General features: G+C 48.5%; 1 protein-coding gene across 2 annotated transcripts in view; it reads left to right on the top strand.

Moving 5' to 3' along the window:
* The window catches only part of PRICKLE2 (prickle planar cell polarity protein 2), a 221,574-nt gene that overhangs the window by 56,363 nt on the left and 150,349 nt on the right, over window positions 1–14,862 (top strand). Inside the window, exon 1 of one of the 2 annotated variants that reach the window (XM_075938506.2) lies at window positions 2,119–2,307. The exons of the other annotated variant lie outside the window; for it this stretch is intronic. The gene's annotated coding sequence lies outside the window, so the exon portion shown is untranslated. Of the gene's footprint in view, window positions 1–2,118; window positions 2,308–14,862 lie in introns of those variants that run through there. 2 annotated transcript variants of the gene reach the window in all.

Here is a 14,862-nt window from a genome sequence, read left to right on the forward strand (position 1 = left end):
GAAGATCCCATGGAGCCCAGCTTGATCTGTTTGTGTGTGCACATTTCCATAGATAGTCTTTAGAAAATCAGAGAATTTTTTCAGGTGTGTCGAGATATTAAATTCAGGCAGGTAATGGCCAGGGGCCTGTGATGGGGTGTATAAACTCTACACCTGGACAATAAGGGTTAAGGCAGTGGTTTTCGAACTACCCAGAACTGGGAGATGGAATGTCGGGCGCTGGGGCTCGTTGCTGCAGGGGGATCAGGTGAGCAGTGGGGTGTTAAGATAGCTCGCTGCCTGTCCTGGCGCCACAGACTCTGCTGCACCCCAGAAGCAGCCGGCAGCAGGCCTGGCTTCTAGGTGGGGGTGGAGGAGAGCACAGGGCTCCACACACTGCCCCTGCCCCACGCACTAGCTCTGCACTCCCATTGGCTGGGAACCTGCTGCCAGTTCCTTCTGGGGCGCAGCATAGCCAGGAGAGGCAGGAAGCCGGACTGTCCTGGTGAATTCCGGACACCTGGCAACCCTAAGTACAGTCCAGGATCTACCTCAAACCCAGATACCCTGACCCCACTTCCTTCATACCGCTTCTCTGGGGCCCCACCCCGGCTCACTCCACCCTCCCTCCCTTTCACCAGGCAGGGGCAGAGGGTTGGAACACAGGCTCTGGTCTTGAGCGAAGGGATTTGGAGTGTGAGAGGGGCTCTGAGCTGAGCTGGGGTGCAGGAGGGGGCTCAGGGTTCAAGCTCTGTAAGGGAGTTTGGGTCCAGGTCTAGGACAGGGGCTTGGGGTTCATGACTGGGGTAGGTTTGGGATGTGGGTTCCAGCTGGGCATTGCTCACCTCAGGTGGCTCCTGGGTGGTGATGCAGGCTCCCCCCTGCTCCTGGCCCTGCATCGCTCCCAAAAGCAGCCAGCAAACTCCCTCCCAAGCCCTGTTGTGCCCCCCCAATGACTGGTTGGAGACCAGTGCCCCACGGCACCTTAGAAAGGAAGAAAAGGAGCCTGTGACAGGCACTTACCCTGCACTGGCCCTTTAAGGGCAAAACCCCAGCCCTGAGTGAGGGCTGTGAGTGAAGCCCCGGCTGAGGCAGCTCTGGCTAATGAGGGCCCAGCTGGGGGCTGTATAAAGAAAGACTCCTGGCAAGAGGGGAGAACTGGCCGATGCTCTGGCTAGGGAGCAGGGGGGACTTGGCTGCCTGGGAAGCAGGAGGGTTCCTGGAGGTAGAGCAGGCCTGGGGAAGCTCTGGCCAAGCAACCCCCATGGTAGACAAAGGCAGCAGGTCCACACCCCTTTGCCAGTGCTGAGTGGCCATTACAGACGGCAGTTTGCCCCTGAGGCAGGGTTGGCTGTGGGTCACTGAGGCAGGGGCTAGATGAAGGTTGGCCGTGGGTCACTGAGGCAGGGGCTAGATGAAGGTTGGCCGTGGGTCACTGAGGCAGGGGCTAGATGAAGGTTGGCCGTGGGTCACTGAGGCAGGGGCTAGATGAAGGTTGGCCGTGGGTCACTGAGGCAGGGGCTAGATGAAGGTTGGCCGTGGGTCACTGAGGCAGGGGCTAGATGAAGGTTGGCCGTGGGTCACTGAGGCAGGGGCTAGATGAAGGTTGGCCGTGGGTCACTGAGGCAGGGGCTAGATGAAGGTTGGCAGTGGGTCACTGAGGCAGGGGCTAGATGAAGGTTGGCAGTGGGTCACTGAGGCAGGGGCTAGATGAAGGTTGGCAGTGGGTCACTGAGGCAGGGGCTAGATGAAGGTTGGCCGTGGGTCACTGAGGCAGGGGCTAGATGAAGGTTGGCTGTGGGTCACTGAGGCAGGGGCTAGATGAAGGTTGGCCGTGGGTCACTGAGGCAGGGGCTAGATGAAGGTTGGCCGTGGGTCACTGAGGCAGGGGCTAGATGAAGGTTGGCTGTGGGTCACTGAGGCAGGGGCTAGATGAAGGTTGGCCGTGGGTCACTGAGGCAGGGGCTAGATGAAGGTTGGCAGTGGGTCACTGAGGCAGGGGCTAGATGAAGGTTGGCTGTGGGTCACTGAGGCAAGGGGGGTCCAGGGAAACTGGGGGTTCCCTTGGAGAAGGATTGGGTTCCCTTGGAAGGGGAGGCCCCTGGAGTGTGCAGTTGGGTAAACACCCCTCTCCCCCAGAAGGGGACGCGGAGACACTGGAGTGGGCGCTGCTGGAGGGCAGAGTCCTGAAGAGGACGCCGTGGTCAAAGGGTGACGTGGGTCTGGACTGGAAGGAAGAGCGAGCACACGGGGACACCAGCTAGAGAGAGGCATCCAGTGAGCCGGTGAAGCTAATTCCCTGGACTGCCGGTGGGAGGCCTCGGGGTGGTGAGTCTGCTCCGTGACATGGGGGAGAACATGGGCACGTGCGGTCCCCTCTGATGTGAGGGGGCTGTTGGATAGACTTGGACCCTGGGGCTGTGCTGCCTATGACAGTTAATTTTTGGAACTCTGGCCATTGGGCCACGCCACCCTGTGACCAAGGGGGCTATTTTAGGAGCTCTGGCCGTTGGGTCGTGCCACCCTGTGACCAAGGGGGCTATTTTAGGAGCTCTGGCCGTTGGGCCGTGCCACCCTGTGACCAAGGGGGCTATTTTAGGAGCTCTGGCCATTGGGCCGTGCCACCCTGTGACCAAGGGGGCTATTTTAGGAGCTCTGGCCATTGGGCCGTGCCACCCTGTGACCAAGGGGGCTATTTTAGGAGCTCTGGCCATTGGGCCGTGCCACCCTGTGACCAAGGGGGCTATTTTAGGAGCTCTGGCCATTGGGCCGTGCCACCCTGTGACCAGGGGGGCTATTTTAGGAGCTCTGGCCGTTGGGCTGTGCCGCCCTGCAAACAAGGGGGCTATTTACAGACTCGGGCCATCAGGCTATACGAGGGGATCTGTGAGACTGGAAGGGGGAGGAGGGGACGGATGTTTATTGGCAGGTGTAGGTGGTCCAGCTTGCTGAGCAGGGACTGGTCTGGTCACTACAGGGGTGCGCACCTGGACTCCAGGGGAAACCAGGCACCAAGAACTGGGGGTCGGTGCCTGGACCCAGGATTTGTTTGGCCTGTGGGCGCAGGGGATACCTGAGGAAGGAGTGCCCCTACTGGGTTGGAGCACGGAGGCCCCACCCAGATAGCATGGACAATGGGAGAGATGGACAGTGGTACTCTTGTGAGCGGCAGAGAGATCTAATACTGACCACCCGGCGGTGCATCATGGGTGGTGGGGAAGGAAGGCATTGCCTTCCCCAAAATACCTACGCTCCACAGCCACCTGGGCAAGCCGGCGCCGACTTCCCAGCTGAGGCTGTGGCACAGCATCTCCAGGAGGCCAGGAAGGATCAGGCGGCGCTTGGCTCCACCGAGGCTGGGAGAAAAGATGGCTGAAGGGGCGGGGCTGGAGCTTGCCTTCCCCAGCTGGGCCTTCACCCACTGCCCATGAGATGTGCATATTGTGCCAAGCTTTTCTTGACAGTTTTATTTTCACTTGCGTGGCGCTCCTGTTGCGAAACTGAGAGCAACACTGCGTATTAAAAAAGTCAGCTATCTTCCGTTCAAATAAATACAGCTATTTCGAGCTTTGCTTATGGCTAGATGACGACTCATGATAACAGGGAAATTAACAAATGCTCTAGATCTTAGGACAAATAAAATGTAATTTTAGTCTGATTAGCATCCTACGTGCTCAATAAAAAACTAAAAGAAACCACGTGGAACAAAAAATGATCTTAAAAGCCAGAGCCGGAATAGAGCTATTAGCTCATCTTGTCCATCTGCCTAACAACTGTGTGTTCTCAAATGTTTTGTCTAGCTCAGCTGAAAATGACTCAAGCCATGGTTTCATTGTCCAGTCTGGTATTAAATGACTCAAACCTTCTCCCGCTTCCGTTGCCTGCAATTCCATAGTCTAATAGACCCTTCTTCTTTAGGAAATTGTTTCCTGATATTCGATCTAAATGTTCCCCTGGTCAGTTTCGTCTTGCGAGTTAAGCACTTGCGCCACCCAAAGTAATTCAGTTTTCCATCGTTTGTTTGCACTTCTCGAATGCTGAGAGGTTAAATGCAGAGACTGATCCCATTTCCTCCTCTGTGTGCACAGTTCTGGAAAATCACACCGTGTTTTTCCCATGTGTAGAGATATTAAAGTCAGGCAGGTAATAGCTATGGGACTATGATGGGGTGTCTAAATCCCACACTGGGACATTAATGGTTAAGGAGCAGGTCTGTAGCCACATGGACACCTCCCTGTGGGAAGGCTATTTTATTAGATCTCTCTGCAGCTCATGAGAGCACCAACCAGCAAGTTTATTGACTTGCCCACGTGACCTGACAGGAGTGGTCATGCAATATATATCCCTGACCTTTAATTTTCTTTCCTGTAGTCCTCAGTTTTGTTCTGCTTTTCTGGATTCCTGCCAGTTTACCATCCCCATTCTGCAGTGCCCAAAATGCTGGGTACCTTTCTTAAAAAGGATGCTTAGAAAATGTATTGGTTCCCTTTTGACTAGATTTCATTCAAGCATAAGAAAGAGGCAGGCATGCTTTGGATGAGATGCTAAAAAAGAGCTCCTCTGCCTTGCCTCGTGAGGCTGAACAAGTGGAAGTTAAAGATTCCCCAGTAAGTAGAGAGCAGTAGCTCTTCTGTCCCTCTTCCCAGCAGACTCGAACTCGAATCATGACTGGTGAGCCGTTACTGAGCACAAAATGGAAGCCGGCTGTGTGCACGAAGCTCACTGCAGGATGGTTCTCCGTAGCGGCACCCTCAACGCACCATATCGCTGTGTAATGCAATTTGAGATGCCTAGAGTCTCAATTGCTCAATGTGAAATGAACTCCCTTTCCGGGCTGTTTACTGTATTGCAGTCAAGATGCTTTTAAGTTTTTTTTTTTTCTGAAGCATTTTATGGAGTGTGTTCTCCCTAAAGGATGCTTTTTGAAGTGGATTTTCCAAGTCAGCTTTTTTTTATATATATATATAATTACATCATGTTTGCTGATTCTGGCTCAGGAATTTGTAACGAATGAATGTTGTATCTGCCTTTTGTTGCACTAAATAAATACAGTAGAGAGGAAGGAATCCAATCAGCTGATTAGCTTGGGTTCAGATTAAGGCCTGGTGTACAAATAAAATTTACGTGGACAAAGCTAAGTCAGTGGGGTATGAAAAATCCATACATCTGACCACTATAGCTATGCGGAGATAACTCGGCCAGGACTACATGAGGGGGGCAAAGTCAAACTAAGGCTATGTGACTACTGTAAATGGAGTTGATGTACCTTAGTTCCATTTATCGTGGCTTCCTGGCTGTTGGGGGTTTCTCCTGTCAACTTCTTACTCTTTCTGACCCAATGGATACCAGAATCAATGGAAGCGGGATCAGTGGTGGATTTTGTGGATCTTTATTAGACTTGCTAAATCAATCCCAGGGAGATCGATTTCTGTGGCTTCGATCTCCCAGTAAGTGAAGACAAGGCCACGGTTACGTTAAAGGAAGAAGACTTCTATCTGTGTAGCTACTATTGTGGGTGGGGGGTGTCTTTCTACACCAATGGAAAAGTCAGTGTAGGCTTTGTCTATGCCAGGGGTGGGGAACCTTTTTTGGGTCAGGGCCACTGAACCAAGGAAAAATCAGTCGGGGGTCACACACAAGTGAGAAGCCCCAAAAACCCCAAACCCTCACTCACATGGCCCCTGACTGAGAAGGAGAAAGATACTCACCACATTCCCCATGCACACCGGAGCCCAGTGGGGCCCAAGCTAGTAGATTTTGTGTGCTCTGGTCGCTCAGTAGGCACGGGCTCCCCTGTGCTAGGAGGGGAGTCCTGAGCCTTGGGGGCCAGATCCGGGCAAGCCAGGGGCTGCATTTGGCCCTGGGGCCTAAGGTTCCCCACCCCTGGTCTGTGCTACAGAGTATGCAGGCTTAGCTACAGCAACGTAGCAATGCTGGTGTCGAGTGGGCATACGCTTACTAACAAAGGAACTCATGGTTTATTTATTCCTGGTGTTTGACCAGCCACTCTGGGAGTTGCCCAGAGGCTGGTAGAGAAGAGGTTTAAATTATTGTATGAGTTCTCAGTCAGCAAATTGTAATCAGTGTTTAAGTAAGTTTCAAAGTCTATCAAAATTTTCCCATAGGTCATTTGTCCTCTGCTTTAGTGCTACTGTTGGAATCATTCTGTACAACTAATTATAGTACCAGGCTCATGTGCGGGGAAGACTTTTCTGTGACTCTAAAGTGGGTGTGGTTGTGATCTTTTTAGCTCCTCTGAAAAAAATCAGTGTTTAAAAAAAAGGGGAGGGGGCAAAAACCCAAACCAAGCCTCGGGAGTCAATATTCGATGTAAGTGGGTGTGTGGACCAAACTTTTATACAGCAACATGTCTGGTCTGGCGTGATTTAGTTAGCTGGATGTCTGCTTATCATGGGTGTGGCCAAGTTTCCTCCGGTTCCATAAAGTTTGTTGGCAGCCACCAGTCCTGCTCTCTGTTCTGTTCTGTGATTTATCTCTAAATTCCCCCTAAATGTGTTTTAAGAGCCCAGTATGCAGTGGAAGTGTTGGTGATGCTGTTAGACAATCTTGATCTTCCATGGTCTGGCTGGTGCAAAAGTCATGCAGATCCTGAAGAGTCACCGACTCTGTTACAGCGTTGCAGCCTGACTCATAAGGGCAGCGCTGCTGACGTGCTTTGTGGAGAAAATATTTTTTTAAATGAAATACATAAATCTCTGGACTTTGCGGTGAGACATGAGTGCGAGAGAGAGCAGGAAGGTCACATCTTAGGCTTGTTCATCTTACCAAGTGAAATCAGAGTTTGCTTCTCTAGCGGAGTTCTCAGAAAGGGTGGAGCCAGTAGCCACTGAAATTAAGCAGGGCGACGCTCCAGCTGATTTCAGTCAACGCAGGTCTGAGCACTAAGGGTGTAGTCTGCAGAGAGAACCCAGGGGATTAGCCCAGCACACCCACCCTCTACCGTCCACCTCGGAAACTCTGCATGGATGTGCTTTAAGCCTGGTGTAGCTGGCCTGAGGGGCTCTGCTTTAACTTAAGTGGGAACTTCACACACTTTGCAGTGAGGGGACAGTTTAAATCACGTGAGTGCTGATAGTCCTCCAGCAACCTTCCCATAATTCCCACTGTAGGACAGACAAGTTCTCCCCTGGCTGATTGGGAACGAATCCTAACGTGTCTCGGTACAAAGAACCGTGGGATATGTCCACAAACACCCACGGGGGCAAGTGCAGAAACAGTGAGGAGGCAGTAACGTGGCAGGCACAAACCTAGGTGAGATGTCAATCACCCGGGTTCATGCCACAATAAAGACGTGGCCTATCTCACTCCAAACTTTGTTGAAAATGGCTTTAAACTTCACTGGCAAGCAGGGAGATTTCCAATAGCCCTGTACACAGACTGTCAAGACCAGCTAATCCGCTTTGTAATAACTCTCCCTCAAGTTTTAGAATGGCATTTGTCTCTAGTCGCCAGTTTCACCGCAACACAAGTGCTGCTATTTGCTACTATTATCTTGTTGCATGATTTATTAGAAAAATCTTTACTGTGGGGCCTTATGAAATGACCTTTGCGTTTGATTGGTCTGGATCAAATAACTTTCACATTCAGATACCTTGATGCATTTATTTGATTATTTTTTCCTTGTGCTCAACAATAATTTTGTTTATGCGCAGTAGATATTCATAGATGCATGCAGGGATGCCACGAAGCTAAAAAATTCCAGAATTCAGACACAATGCGTCTGAGAACCAGTCTGTGAATGCATCTATGTTGTCTAGAGAGTTATCGGATCTGGCAGTTTATAAAACAAGGTTTGGTAATGCTCCTCCAATCTCCCCTCATCTGAGTTAAAAAACCTGTTCTATGCAAAGCTGTAACCAGCCCTATCCCTCCCCCCCAAAAAACCCTAATTGAATATTACAAATCTAAATATTTGCTCAGTGAACATTAAATTCTTAATTACAGTGAAGCTGCTACAAATTCTCCTTATAATTTTTTGTGAAAGAACAAAAGCTACAGCATGAACACAAATATTAATAATTGCTTTCTACAATTGCTCTCTCTGAGTGGTGTGGTCCCATCTGGAAATCATTCATTCAAACACACATCCTACACAATAGATCATTATTTTCCAGTTTAGTATGACTTTTGTTCCCCAGAGCATACATTATATCCAGACTCTTGATGTATTTCTTATCTTCTATATTGTCTTATTAATAGTACACAAACTGACTTGCAAGATTACATCTCTTTTCAACGGTTGAGTGTCCTCCTTTGTAGCCAAAAAGACTTGGATTAGTAAACTACTCATGTACATTTTATAGGACTATTAACTAGCCTCTCCCACTTAGATTTGGACTATTTTTTTTTTAAATCCTGACCCAATTGATTGCATTTTTAGTCAAAATAGCCTCATGTTGGTTAAAACACATTGAGACCGTGCGAGAGATTTCCTAGAGGGATGGCTGAAAATGGATTTGTTAGTCTATGGTATCTCATGTCGGCCAACATTCAGATTGAAGTTGTAGTTCAAGCACGCTCACTGCAAAGAGCTGAATGGTTAGGTTGTGCTAACGATGGAACATTTAGTTACATGGTGGACCAGATTCTCAGCTGGTGTAGGTCAGTGTAGAGTCACCCATCTACACAGTGCCCATAAATTCCAAACACTTGCGTTCCACAAATGGACAGGAAAAAGTTTTCCTTTCAGAAGATTTCATTGTGGAAAAAGGGGAGAAATTTCAAACAAAATAAAAATTGTGCCAATTTCTAGTGCCAACCCTTCCTTCCCTCTAAAAGAACAGCTCTAACTGGGTCCCCAAAAAGCAACACTGATAAAACCACACATCAGTATTTTCCTGCTAACTGAATCCAAATCTCCTTCCCTTTCCTGGAGCTACTTGCAGAAGTAAAACTACTCACACACATGGGTACTTGTAGAATCAGGCTCTTTATAAACTAACCAGGGCAACAGCCTGGCATGAAATCTTGGCCCCGGTGACGTCAATGGAAATTTTGCAGTTGACTGCAGTGGGGCCAGTGTTTCAGCTTTTATCTTTATATTTGCCTGTAAAGCATTGCACCCAACCCTAGAACCATAGAAACAGCAAATAATAATGGGAACACTAAACCGTTTCCTCTAATCCAAAGCAGACTTGTGTGGTTATTTTGTGATCTGAGCACTGTCATTTCACGAGAACGCCACAATGAGAACTTTCTGTCCCTATCGGTGAGGTTTCCTGTATTAACACTGACCACCTTCCAATGAACCCAGAATACAGGCAGTCCCCGGGTTACATGGATCCGACTTACATCAGATCCCTACTTACAAACGGGGTGAGGCAACCCCGCACTAGCTGCTTCCCCCCAGCAGACCAGGGAGACGCGAAGCTAGCGCCCCTCCCCCCAGCAGACCAGGGAGACAAGGAGCGGCTTTTCTCAGCAGACACCTCAGCTTGAGAATAAAGGACTGAGGGAAGTGAGGTGTGGGAGAATAAAACTGAGCTCTGGAGAAATGTTTGGCTAGAGTTTCCCCTACAATATGTACCAGTTCCGACTTACATACAAATTCAACTTAAGAACAAACCTACAGTCCCTATCTTGTACGTAACCCGGGGACTGCCTGTATTTACAAATTAGACAGTGAAGTTTAAGTCCTTTGGGGGGATTTTCACTTTTCGTGTCAATCACCTTGGACAGTTATGTTAGGCAGCTTGTTAAAAGAAACATGAGCTACTTGGGGAAGAAATACACACATATTACTCTACATAAGTAGCATATAATTTTATCCCTTTGGTGACTTAGAACGTTGCCTTTTGTGTCCTGGATTATTGGATTGCATTCACAATGTCAAATGTTTGTAGCATCAGAAAAGGTGAAAGCTTAGTGTACTTTCACTTAAAAAAAAAAAAAAAAAAAAAAAAAAAAAAAAAAAAAAAAGCAAGCTGTATAGATGCGGTTGGCATTTTTTCCCTCTGATATGATGGTGCAATTATTTCCTTCTTATTGTGTGGGATATTGTTTACCAGGAAGTAATAATATGTTCTTATGCAGGGCTTATGCACAGAGTGGAAATCTTTTAATTGAAATGTAAGTCACCAAAATAGCACAGCTCATCTTAAAAAAAAAATCCACTTCAAAGCCCAGTTTATAACATTCTCTACAACACTGAGAAAGCAAATCTGCTTGAACATGTATAGGTAAAATGAAATGTTCCGGGTTTGTTTTTAAGAAGTAATTTGTGGATTGAGCTTTAGATGATCACTGATCTTAATAGGACAACATTGATCTAATTAGCAAACAAAGACTATATTAGTGGTGATTAAGATTGCAACTGGAGACGTGTCATCCTCCCAAACCAACATCTTAAAAGCATGGACATAAATTAAGGAGACAGATTTATGCATCCCTTTTCTACCTTCATAATGCCCAGACTCCTATGCTACACTGGGTTTTTACTTCCATCTCTAGCAGATACCCTTAAGCAATGCATACTCACCCTGCTCTGATTCGCATAACCCTCATACCTATACTTCATCAGATTTGCACTCAAGTGCAAAGCCCTTAGCTTGTATAGCAATCACATTGCTAGAGCAGCGCAGTTGACTCTCGCATGCCATGCATTTGGGAAGTTATTTTGCCTTAACACTGCTGGGTTGGTGTTTAGATTTTTGCATTCTGTGCCTCATGCCCCCGTTCTCCTGTGTCGGCTGAGTTCTCCACTCAAACTACACCTCTGACAATGCACCAGAGACTCCCATGATGCACCACTTCGGTTCACAAACAAGGGAGACGATGGTGCATTATGGGAGTCCAGCCCACAGAGACGAATGGGGATATGAGCCTCTGAACTATAAACCCCCATGATGCACTGTTGCCAAATGGAAACTCTTTGGTTGTTAGCTTTATAGGTCAGTACACCCTTTAACATCAGCTGGAAACCCACAGGCAGCCAGTAGATCATGGAACAGTAATGTATTATGCACTGAACAAGTAAGTTACTGTAGGATAGGTATGCTTCAGTTTCTGAACGATGAGAGGTATAACCACATGGACAGCATCTTACCACAGCCTGGGTTACAAAGACTTGAATTGTGGTGAGTGATGATGCAGCCACATCCAAGAGGAACATTTGCCACGTTCTCACATTCCCACGTGATAAGTGGCCATTTCAGCTACTGCTGAAGGTTGCCAATGTGACAGTGGCTAGGAATCTAACCAGAGGTTGAAGTAAGAGCCACTCGAAGCATTGGAGACAAACGAATGCCTGTGAAATAACGCATCTGAGAGAGAATCTCGTGACTTGTTCAGTATTGCTCACTCAAAATCTTTGCAGCCAGGCTGGGTGTGACCCTCCTTATGAGAGACAGAAGGATCCCATGCATTCCCTTGCACCCCAAGATCTACAAGAACAATGCTTTGTCTTTCTTTATAACCAGGACACCCCCTCTCTTGCTGTTTGTTTCATCTTGTAGATTTCCTTTTGCCATCTCTTCTTTTATCTGAGGCTCAATATGCATATCTGAGGAGGCATACCATGCCCAAGTGCCCAGACAGGGACATAGCTATCTGTCTCCCCTGTGGTCCCATCAGATGTTGGCTTAGAATCTTCCTTATATATCTATCTCCCAGAAATAACTTTCTTCCGCTAGCTTCCTGTAACCGTGAAAGCAGTGAATATTTTATCTTTGCTCACACGTAGCCTGAATGCTTTTAAAGGATGCCTTTTCTAAAGCAAGCTGCAGATTAGCTCAGGACGCTTGTCTGAATTGTAGCTGGTTAAACTGGGCCAGGAGTGAGACTGCGTCAAAGAGTTCAGGGTTGAATAGTTGGATGCACTTTCTGGATCCCTACTGTCTTGGGAGCTTCCCTGCACCCCTGGCTGAGCTAGGCCGTGCCAGGCTCCCTTTCCCCATTCGACTTCTGTTCCAACTGGGAGAGGGCTCCGTAATCCTAGGAACACTGGCAACAGAGGCAAAAGGCTGCCAGACAGCGAGGTGGGAAGGCTTCCTGATGCTGGCAGGAGGCCAGCAGTAGCTGAGGCAGGAGGACTCAGTGGTCTGGAAGCAGTAGGTCTGGGGATGACTGCATGTGTGCAGCAAAGGGGCCATACAGAGGAGACCCCAGGAATCTGAGACTCCCAGGGCTGGAAGAGACCTCAGGGGGTCGTCGAGTCCAGCCCCCTGCCCAAAGCAGGACCAGCTAGAGTTGTAAGCAACTAGTTGACTATCTGATCAGCATATCCATGTCAGAGAGAGGCAACAAAGGGGGGAGCAGGAGCCAATGCTGGGGGGCACCGGTTCAAAAGCCAGATCTCCCCTCCCCTCCCCCCAGCACCATCCTCACAGAGGGCAGGGGAGGCAGAGACGTAGCAGAGGACCCGGTTCCCCCCTCCTCCCCCCGCCCCACTGTGCTTCAGCCTGGGGCTCTTAATATATTTAAAAGGCAGAGCCGCAGTGGGGTTAGCTCTTGGGGCCGGGAACAGATCTCCAAATTCCCCCCCTTCTCTACGAACTGACTGAAGCATGAGGATTTATAGCCCTTGTAAAAAGCAGGAAAAAAGTGTGTGTCCTGTGTAATGTAGCTGTGCAGAGTCTCATTATCTGTATCAATGTCTAATCTTTATTAAGCTCTTGACCTCTGTGTTGGCTTGTGTGACGGCATGTCGGGGTTCCCCCGCCTGCTGCACCCCCGTAGTGGCATGAACAGACTCCACCCGCCAGTAGAACAGAGGGAGTTTATTGCTTCTCCAAGATACAGCACAGATGTAATCTGTTTACAGGCCAGGCCTAGGATGCCTCAGCCCCCTTGAGATGCGGGAGACTGGGCCCCTAAATCCCAGCCTCCTTGCTCAGGCTGCTTCCTCCATGATTCCAGACAGAAACTAAAACTCTCTCCAGCCCTGCCCCCCAGCCAGGTGCTGGTCTCCGCCTTCCTCCCTTTGTCTCCCTCCATGGGGGGTGTCTGGGTTAATCCACATTTGGGAGAGTCATTTGGGAGAGTCCCCCCATCCCAGCGCAGGGGGACCCCGGGTCACAGAGCAGACAGCCCCCCCACTACGCCACAGCTTGTTGCGATGGCGGATGTGCAGAACGGCACTAAAACAGTCTCTGTTTTTCCTTTCCTACTCCTCTCACTCGCGCATTGTGTTCTCAGTTTCAAATCAGGGCTGTGCATGGACCAAAGTTTAATTTCTTACAAAGATGTCCGGGGCTTTTCCAGAGTGGCCACAGTACCACTCTCTGTACCGGGATTCTCTGGTCTGGGAACATCCATGGTCCGGCACGGATATTGCAGGACCAAAGAGTCCCAGTGGCAGGACCTCCCAGCGCATGGCAGCTGCCCAGTGGGTTTGGGAGACCCGGTGTGTGTCTTCCTGGTGTGGCTGGGATCTGTGGTAGCTGTGGTTCAGTGAGACAGGGAGCCGTGGTGTACGGCTGCCCGTCAGGTCCCAGAGCCACGACAGCATTGGCTGCCTGGCAAGGATGGCAGGGCAGAGGGAGCTAGCAGGAGGTGGGAAGCCAGGAGGCTAGCGGGCCAGGCTGGGGGGCCCAGTGGCAGGGGTCCAGAAATAACCTCCCTCATCCAGGTCCAGTCAGGTTCTGAGGGTGCTGGACCAGGGAGGACTTACCGATGGTTAGTTTTGAATGCGTCTCGACTCTTGCATCTATTACTAATGGTCCCTTGGTTTGAGAAACACAGCTAGTCTAACGTGCTTCTGTCTGGCTTGCAGTGCGGACATTGTTGGGTGCACATTTATCTTAACAAGCAAATTCATCTTTGTTAGATGATCTATTTTCTCAGTTCCAGGAACTGACCCGAAATCATCCATTTTATGTAAATTAGCTCACCGATTATCACAGAACCAAGAGCACAATAGCATGATAGTGTGTCTTAGACGGCAGTCGCCTTAACAGAAAGTCTCTCCTGATGAATCTTTGGGGACGTGCCTGGGGTTATGGAGGAAATTGTATCCATCAATTTTAATATTTCAAGAAATGTGTACGAAATGGTGCTACTCAGGATGGCTACAACAGAGAAGCTATACGTTTTGGGATGTCATTTTGACACTAAGGAAAGACACCTGGGATTCTGTAGCTCAATGTTATTTTAATATTGCTTTTGACTGTGAGTAAAGCTTTTAGAGAGAGGATTTGTTTTAATCCCTTGAGACTTTAGAATCATAGGACTGGAAAGGACTTCAAGGTCTAGATAATACTTAGTCTCCTGCCAGGAGACTAAGTATTATCTAGACCAGCCTTGACAGTTTATCTAATCTGCTCTTAAAAACTCTAGTGATGGAGATTCCACAACCTCCCTGACAGGTAGGAATTTTTTCCTAATGTCTAGTCTGAATCTTCATTGCTGCAATTTAAGCCCATTGCTTCTTGTACTATCATCAGAGGTTAAGGAGAATAATTTTTCTCCCTCCTTCTTGTAACACCCTTTCAGGTATTTGAAAGCTGCTATCAGGTCCCCTCTCAGTCTTCTCTTCTTAGATTAAACAAACCCAGTTTTTTCAATCTTTTTCTCATACCTCATGTTTTCTAGACCTTTAATCATTTTTGTTGCTCCATCTCCAGTTTCTCCCCAACTTTCTTAAAATGTGGTGCCCAGAACTGGATATGATATTCCAGCTGAGGCCTAATCAACACATAGTAGAACAGAAGAATTACTTCATAGACTTACTTACAACACTCCTGTTACTTCATCCCAGAAATGGTTGTGTGTGTGTTGATTGTTTTGCAACAGTGTCACGCTGTTGACCTTTATTTAGCGCATCAGATCCAGTGAGGAAGCTGGCCTATAGAGATAAACAAAATAGAATTATGGAAGTCAGAGATAGAAAACACGCATGCTGTTCATTGAAGGACTACTCCCTAC

Source organism: Pelodiscus sinensis, chromosome 11 (genome assembly GCF_052426305.1).
Source record: "Pelodiscus sinensis isolate ZL-2025 chromosome 11, ASM5242630v1, whole genome shotgun sequence".
NCBI classification, from domain to species: Eukaryota; Metazoa; Chordata; order Testudines; family Trionychidae; genus Pelodiscus; species Pelodiscus sinensis.